The sequence below is a fragment of the Haemaphysalis longicornis genome, unplaced genomic scaffold, assembly GCF_048455015.1.
Source record: "Haemaphysalis longicornis isolate Haplotype H1 unplaced genomic scaffold, Haemaphysalis longicornis Haplotype H1 scaffold_6, whole genome shotgun sequence".
Lineage (NCBI taxonomy): Eukaryota > Metazoa > Arthropoda > Arachnida > Ixodida > Ixodidae > Haemaphysalis > Haemaphysalis longicornis.
In genome coordinates, this window is record NW_027526407.1 from 29,344,326 (window position 1) to 29,353,654 (window position 9,329).

A 9,329-nucleotide genomic window follows, 5' to 3' on the forward strand; every position below is an offset into this window, starting at 1 on the left:
CGACGGGCGTCCGTCCAACCTCAGCCGCTCGCTCCTTCTCATCGAGTGGCCGTGGTCCAAGTCTTCATTTAATCGACTCCCCTGATAAATGGGGTTCATGCTCCGTGTCAGTTTAGTGACGATTGCTGCGACGTAGATTGATGCGACACTAAGTGTAGATGCGCTTACGTAATACACCGTGCCGTCTAAGAAAAATACAGGCATCCACTTAATAAATACAGCAGGCAAATTCTTTTTGAGGTGATCGACGTCCGCCCGTCTAGACGTCGGGTCGCCACCAGAAAAATTTCGTCCCCAGTTTCTCGCGAATTCTTCGTAGCGTTCAATCTAATGTAGGCATCGCGGAAAAATATATGCTGAAATTGGCAGCTATAATACAACTATATCATAACGCTGACTTTCGTTTAATTGCCACTATTAACTCTCGATAAAGTCGTGAAGGTAACAGAATTCCAATCCTCTGTGAATATACATGGCCGTTTGCGGAGGGAGTAAGGTTACAGAAAACGGCTGTAACTGTCGTTTTACCGAAACTATCCGCTAATACAACCCTGAGATTACGCCGAGTTTCATCTACTTGAGTTCGCAGTGGAATTGTAAATATTGGCACGGGACATAATTGGACAACTCCCCGAGGCGCAATGGCAACATTGTGGAAGTCTCGCCTTCTTTCTGCACGTGGACTTCTACGAGAGGAAAACGGACATCCCCAATGTTTGTTCGTCAGAATAAAACTCTAGTGCTTACAAGCTTCTGTGCTCAGTTACAAACAAACGTGTTTTTTCCACACGCCCATTGAGGTAAAACACACAACAGCTTCGCTGCCCGTTAATCTCCACAGAGTGGAAGGACTGATGAATTTTTTCCTCTTGTCGTGATCCATTCCTATATCTAATGCTACTTGGGTAGGTTGATAGTATGTTCTAAGACAAGGTATGCTAAAAATGTTCTTACGTTTCGTAGACAAATATTTAAAATGTTTGCTCAGGAAGTCTGCATTCTGATGTAAATGTATCGCTAATAATTGCGAAATAAAAAAACGTGAACACAGTCAAGCAGATTTTATTGGTTTCTTACTTTTCCTCTGGACATCTTTACCAATCCGTAAACATTATGGCCCGTTGAGTCCAAAAGCCGTATCCCTGTGTTTGTGGCACTCGAAAGGCTCCTAAAATGACCGATTGTGTAAAGAAAATTCACGCAACTGAGTTTAAGGTGAATCAAGAAAAATCGGAACTGGTTGAGAATAGTGCCCATATATCCCCCGGAATACAAGTTGAGCAGGTATGTTCGGCGCCGGCTCTGGCCAAAGTCCCTACCGCGAACTAGAATAGGCCTGGTGAACGCGTTCTGGCCTTCGAATAAAGAAACGTCGACAACTGTTGCCTCTGATCGACGTGCAATGAGTTTAACGTTGCTGGTACGTAGGCTCACAATCAAGCTGCATATAAGCCGGACACACTAGCTGAAATGGATTGGCCAGTGGCGTTGACAACTGCCGTCAGAAGCCCACGGCCGTTTCGCAATGCTCATGTGGCTACGACGTCAAAATAACCTCCCACAATTCCGCACACTGGGGGCTATCCAAACCATCCGCGATCATTCTGGCGCCATGACGCACAGAAATTTCCGCTTCATAGCCGGTTCCCACGTAGCTCTTCGAAAATTCAATCATGCGGTCTCGCCGAATCACACGACCACGAACATACTCCACATGATCCGAGATCTCGAAACGGAAAGTTTCACCCTCCGCGTTGTCTGGACGCCTGGGCATACCATAGGAACGCACGGTAACCGCCCGGCACACGCCTTGCCAGGGAGAGGCTCCACATACCTGCCACGGCTACCAGCACCCCACCGTCCCTCCCCGTTCAGCCAGACTGGAAGATTAAACTACGAAAGTTTAAGATTCAAAGTCGCCAACGCCTGAGGGATGCCACTCCGGTCGGCATTCCTATTCCTCTAAAAGGCTTCACACGCCCGGGCGAAATCATGACAAACAAAATCTATGCCAACTCGGCCCTGACCCCTCATATCGTGCATGAATGGACAACGCCCGCTAGTTCCGTCCTGGAACGTCGCCCCTACTGCAACACCCGTTGTACGCCGAACTTGTTCCATTTACGTTGCGAATGCTTTCATTTCATCGATGGGCGTGCGCAACTGCTAAGCGATGGCCCCCACCCGCGTCAGAGGCAGCACATCTGCAGCGAGTAAGAACAGCGCCTTCATTTCTTGAAAAGATCACCGAATACGCCTTAGCCAACGATCTATACAAAGTTGTGTAATGATCTGAACCGACTTCTCTCATGCTTGCTGCAGCTGCTCTACGAGAAGCCATGTGAAACCTTCCAGTGCTGAGTGAACTTGAACATGAACAACTACCCTTTTTATGTCACCTTGTGAATGTCTCAGGTGTTTTACTTTCCCCTGTACTCTTCATTCCCCCCCCCCCCCACACCGAGGGAGCATGTGCCCCCTTTCTATTAATAAACCCATCGGGGCCGTCGCCGATGCGACACTACAATTACCTGTAATTGTTACACCTAAGTACCTGTGGCTTGACACGCGCTAAGAAATACCGAGCGTATGTGTATGAAATGTGTATTTTTTACGATTTCTACTAAGCACTAGGCATCATGCCCCACCTTTCACGCCGCTGATGAGTGTTATTTGAGTTGTTATTTTGCAACATGAAACATAACAACACATAGCCATCACAGAATTATCTAATATCAACACCTGTATACACGACATTCACAATGATTAATATGTCACGAGAAAATGAAGACCTGCTGTGGTTCCAGCAGGTCGGGGCGTCCCGCTCCATGGAGCACTCGACTAAACGAGGCAAGCCGCTTTTCGTGGCACCATTCGGCCGCTACAAGCAGTTCGAACACTTTGTTCTGTTCCCTGAGGCGCGCGTGGACGTCTTCGGGTGTGCCGCTTTTCTTGTATCCTCAGCCGCAGTTCGAGGGCATGTCACTGCCACCCTGCCCGCCACTGCCTGGAACTTCGTCCTCGTAAACCAAGTCATCACCCTGGTCCCGCGGTGTCCGGCTGCTGGAACGCGTGCGACGGGGGCAGATGCTTCTGCTCGTAGCCAGCAGTTTGGTCGCTCAGCTCGCGGCTGCCGTCGCCTTCGTTGACGCAGACCACGGTCCCCTGCCTGGTCACCGCCAAGGGCAGCTGTTTCCGAGCCACCCGCCCAGAAGCAAACGACCGCGACTGTTTGATGGCGAGAGTTTCAGTGGCAGAGCTGCGATGCACAATGTCGGCGTCCTCGTTGTGATTTTGCCAGTACACGGCTCCCGTTGCCGCAGGGTCGCCTGCGGTGTGCATCGCAAAAGAACTGCTGGTGCCAACCACGAAGTCCTTCGCGAAGGCGCACGCCGGCCAGTTCTCATGCCGTTGGAGCTGCTGCGGATGATGTAAGGAGGCGCGTTTGTTGCCACTGCCAATGCACAGCGTGTATCCGTGTCGTGGCGCCCTCAGCTCACCGTCTGAGCAGTGGCGGCACCAAAGGTGGAAGGTGCCATGGTGCTCACGGAAGGTTTGCCTTGGCCGCATGGGATACTGAAGCGGCGGGGGCAGCAGGAGGCACCGAGGCTGGCTGGTCCCCACCGTAGGGCTCGCGTACCCAGTGCTATCACACCGCACGTCATCTACAGGTTGCCGTCGAAGCCTGTGCTGGGGCGAGCAGTTGGGCCACACACTGGACGCAGAGACCTGCACGGTAGCCCCTTCGGAGGCACCGGGTGACAACCTCGATCCCCTCCAGCTGCCGACCCCCGTCACCTTCTGGCCAGGGTCGTCTGGCCACTGGAGGACTGCGGAGCTGAACTTCGATGAGGACTCGGTTGACAGATCTTGCCCTGCTGGGGTAGCCCGCTGAGATTCCGGCAAGTCTGATGGCCCGGGTGACATCGCCTGCAGCGTGGGTGGGAAGTGGCTGGCTCCTATCCGTGATGACGCATAGTCGGGAGGCTCATTCGGAACAGGGCTCTGACGGTCGACAGATGACGTGGCGCCCGCGCCGGCCGCTTCCAACAGCCCAAGACCGAGCGCCGTAAGTGTTCGGCTGGGAGCTGCCCGGTGTCGAATATTCGGAGCTTGGTAGGGGCGATGCATTACATCGCGCTCTCGCGAGCGGACCCAACGAAGTCAGAAGGAGCCTTCGATGATGGGAGGACCCCGAGCTCTTGGGCGCAGTATTCCGTGACCAGGCTCCCGGCACTGCTGCAGCGGACTGCAGGCGGAAATCGGCGAACACAAGAAGCAGCAGGCCAGGTTGGGTCTGCGTCGAAGGATGCACTCGACTGTCTTCTTTTTCGGGATGAGCGTTGCTGGCGATAGAGAGCAAGACGCAAGCAAAGCCGCAGTAGACCTGATGGAATCCGGCTTTGGCAACCCACGCGCTCGTGTTCTCGTGCAAACGGTTGGTTCTTTTTCTTCGAACAACACATGGTCAATTTTCTCACTATGTTTGTCCCTCTAGATTGCGAGGTGTCTTTTTATTTTTACATTACCATTTTTGTTTTCCGCTTTCCCGGGTTTTTTTTTTTCACTCTTTCATGTGTTTCCTTAAGTTCGTGTGCATTTTGTATGTATTTTTTTTTTCGATTTCTTGTTGGGTGCCCTTTCTTTGGTAAAAGTACCCCTGCGCGGCAATGAGGCCTCTTCCTTTGGCATCACTGCCACCACGTGCACCTTGGAGGGATTATCGTGCACAATAATGAAGGCATGAATGAATTCAATGCGACGAAGCGACTATCTCCGTTCGGGAAGGCAGTCTAGAAAGGAGGGTAAGGTCCTTCCAAGGTTAGTACAGGCGGAAACAGCTGGTTCGAGCGAACGCCGCATACTTATATATATACGGTTGTTTAAGATTAATGTCTTTTTAGTTGCGTAACTCCGTACACATCGCCGTGATACCTGTGAACGAAAAGGTTCACCTAATCTGCAATAACACTGGAAAAGTTAGTTAACATAAGCTATTTGAACTAGCTTAACCGGGCTTCTAGAATTCAGGGTGGTCTTTTCTATTGTTTCGCGTCCCCGCCGTCCACAAGACTCATTCACTGATTCGAAACTGTTCGAGCCACGCCAAAGTGCGACCTCGATTTCACTGGGGGTTGTTTACTTTCCGGTCACAAACCCAGCCCTAAACAGTTTTAACGTGAAACGTTCTGGCGACCCCCGAAAAACGCTTTCGTGTCAGGCGTTACGCGATGGCTATTCCGTCTATATATACTCTTAGCCAAAAAGGACGAAAAAAGGAGTAACTACATCTATACTCCTCGCGACCAACCGTTGCTCCTCAAGAAGAGTAACTGTGGGAGCGTGCGTGCCGTGTGCATAATTCCCAGAGTAAATGTTCGTCCCCGCCGATCTAGAGAGCAACGGGAGGACGAAAAGCCGAGAAGTTACTTCCCCCTGTAATGGCGTCACTGCTATGTATCTGCCGCATATGTCTGTTCAGTTTCATAATTTGCAAACAAACGTAGATGCCAACACGAAATCTTTTGTGTACTGCCATAGCAACAAATTTTAGTTTTGAAAATAACAAGAAAGCGCCTTCTCTGAGTGAAGAGACGGCTCGCGGCAGGGACCGGCGGTGTGCGATAGACAAATGCCTCTTGTAAACGTTAATACGAAGTGCCACTCACCTAGATCTCGCGAGCGATAATACAGGCAAATGAAAGACTCCGCGCACATGACACACTTAGGCATGTGTTAGTAAAAATCGTTAACCTTAATCACTAAGTGTAGTGAATACACATATTTATACCAGCCGACAAACGTCAACACCAACCATATATGGTTGTGCAGAAACGTGGACAGCATTTTAAACGGTGGACAAAATTTTTTTTCGCTTCCCTGGCGGATATTACGCATATGTGGGAGTCGATGCAAAGCAAATTTTTTCAATGATCTCAATAATGTCAATAATATCAGTGCCCAGAACTTCGCAATAGAGTTCACGTAGCGCCGTCTGAAATGGTTGCACGGGCGCCATGAAACACAGTGTTTCTGTCCGTTCGTCGGTCGCTACTGGGCCACGGCGCTCATCGTCCTTCAATGCCGCCACGCATTGTTGCCTTGGCTCACATCCTCGAGACAGAGTACATTCGGAGTTTATACCCTACATTTAGCTGTTGATTAAGCGAAGACGTTCCTGTTCTGCGTAGCACTTCTTTCGCGCCTGGATGTCCTAGACGCTGCGGAAACGTTTTTTAGCAATTGTTCTGGGGCATGTTCGTGTGCTATTTCGACGCATCGGTGACGATGACTGCGTGACTGACTGAATAAACTTTATTGAAGTACTGATGGGGGAAAGGGGAGGGTGGAGGGAAAATGGAAAAATTACATTCAAAACCCTTTGTGCAAGGCTGCAGTGGGTTCTGCTCCCGCCTTCCGCCATGCCAGAAGCAGCCCCTCGAATGTCCGCGAGTGGGTCAAGTGAAGCTTCGCATTAACAAATATTCGCCTTCCTGGCTGTTTCAGGCGAGAGCATTAAGAGGCCAGTTCTACCAAAAAACGGCGTCGTCGTCGTTGTTGTTGTCCCGTCAAGAAAATGGCTGCATCTGTAAGGACTAAATAAACCGCGAAGCTTTCGTCCTGCTGCACCTGGGGTGAAAGGGACTGACATGTGGCATTTGTTTAGTCTTTTTGTGCTTGACATAGTTACTGACTGTTCGGTTGAGCCGTGGCGAGTGCGTCTAGAACTTCGAGACCTAAAAAGAAATCTTCAACGTTTCTATCTGCCTGTCGGAGAGGCCACCGGTTCCGAGCACTGACAACGGGATACACGCAGGAACGGGGGCTACCCCAGGCGCCTCTCCACCCCTCTCCACCAGGATCGTTCCCTATGGGCCCATCGGGCGCGGTCCGAGAAAGCCACGAGCGTTATCTCGTGCAACGTTATCTCGTGTTAAAATAGACAAGCACGCGATTGGAGCGCCGAAAAACTGAGTGCGGTGCAAAGGTAGACAAGGCAGACGCTGGTTGCACTGCGGCGATCCTCTAGAAACCTTTATTATCTGCCTGGTACTACTTATCTTTAAAATAGTCCCTCATGATATCTAATCTACTCCGTATGCATGTCCAAGTGATGAGATATATAAGCTTGAGTTCTGAATCGCCTTCTGACTTTGAAAATGGTGTCTATTCAGAGTGAATTATTCTCTTGATAATGCATATCCAAGTGATGAGACGTACCAGCTCCAGGTCCCAATCAATGTTTTGAACAGAGCGCGACTTTCATGATGACCGCGTGCTAATAGCAAACACACTGGAACGCCGTTTTCCAGCGACTCGCGCTACAAAGTCACGTGATATTTTGTTCGCAGTTTGAGCTCTATATAATATAAGCTTCGCTTAAAAACTCCGAGGGCACGAAGCACTGGTTAGGAGTTGTTAATAAGATTGCTTAATCTCCAGTTGAACGTCGCTCAGTGAACCTTTGCGTTTTGCCGTGACCGAAAATGCCGTGTCACTCACATGTGCACTCACATGTGCACTCGCCCTGCGAAAGTGAGTAGGAACGACAAAGACGCCGGATGCCGCCTTTCTCTCTTAATGTTCCATTTATTGTTTTCGCTGCAAAAAGGTTTCAGCGATTGTTGAACAAAACGACAAATGGCAACAGCGTTAATAACGACAGCATAAAAGTGTAGAGGAGCCGCAAGAAGTCCTTCCCAAAAACATTGCTTCCTCAGGTGCCAAAAATACCTTCGGCCACTTTTACCTGTTTATGCGCTTTCTAGGCGAAAGTGCGGCGGTATTTACTAACTGCTTCTTTACTCCTACACTGCATGTGCTTGCGTCTCTTCCTTCGCCTTCGTTTCTTTGTCTTCTGGTGCGGATTACTTCGACCGGATTCTTCCCTGTTCCACCGCGCTTCCCTCTCTTTCTTCGCCTTCGTATTTTGCCTCTTACGCTGCGAATAACGTCAGCAAGCACACCAGCACCCACCGGGGCTTCCCTGCAGAATCAGGATTCTGCTCGGCTGGTGTGCACCTGCCCTACTGCCAGTGTCATCACGTGCAGGTAGAGCGAGGCACGCGCTATCCTAAAGCTTTTACATTTTCAATTTATATATGGGAATTATTGAAGCGGGCCCATTGCCCCTCAAACCTCCCGATGCCGGGATAATTTGCGAAGTGGGTATGTGGCCAACGACGAAAGAAACAACAACGACGACAGATTGTTGTTTTATTAAATGCGACGCATCACTTGCTCTCGGGCTTGTCCCTCCTGCGTCGTCGTCGTTGTCGCGGCGTCCGCACACCAACTGCGCATGCGCAAACTCTCCTCCGTTCTTCTCGCCAACAGCTGTGTGCAACGCGTTCTCTCTGTCTCATTATCATAACAGCTGCGCGCGCTACGCTGACGCTTCTCTCTCGCATTTGCTCTCGCTGCGCATGCGCAACTCTCCCCCGTTCGTCTCCTCTCCTTCAAGTGCTGAATATAAAGCGGTGAGCGCGCTGCGCCGGTTCTGTCAAGTGCGTTCGCTTGACTGCGCTTGACTTTGCCCCATCTTCCCGCGTATGAGAACACCCGCATGTGATGGAAATGCATCATACGCGTTCACAACACGTTTCACGAGATTTAGAGTATCAACCCAATGGAAACTCCAATTGAACCCCCCCGATGCGTCGCATCACATCAGGGTCCCCTCGCGGGAAGATGGGCGTAATTTTTTTCTTGTAAGACCTTTATCCTCTCTATTCCCTTCTGTTATTTTGGCATCTACAATTATATCGGTCACATTCTACTTTGTCGGACCGCTACTTCGCCAATCCCCGCGTCGGTACGTACAATGGGCCGATGAAACCAACGAACCACAAACCGGGAGGCTTGTGGACATTAAGGGAAGGCGGTAGAGGGGGAGGCAGGTTGCGTTCACATTGTTCGGGACTGAATTATAGGCGCCTGGAAGGGGGCTCGCTGTATACCTTCGGCGATCCGCGGATGAGGTGTACGGCTGGAGGTGCATAGTAGGTCGTAGCCAAGTATGTTTCACTTCTGAGACCAGGGGCCCTGCAGCACTTACCCTTGACTACTAGGAATGTATTTTGGGGTAAAGTCTATTGTCCCAGCAAGAGGGGTGGCGGCTCGCGGCGTTCTCTTCCGCGGCCTTCGATACATTACAGGCCGGGGAGTTTTCTCCTTTTCTCCGCAACGTGGAGGGGTCTATTTCCGGTCTGGTGCCACAAAAAAGGAGGCAGGGGTGTCTGCTCGCAAGCAAGCGCTCGGGCTGGTAGGGCGTTTTTGAAGCAATAAACGTTTGTTGTCGAGTGGTCTCGTTTAAAGGAAAGTATTGA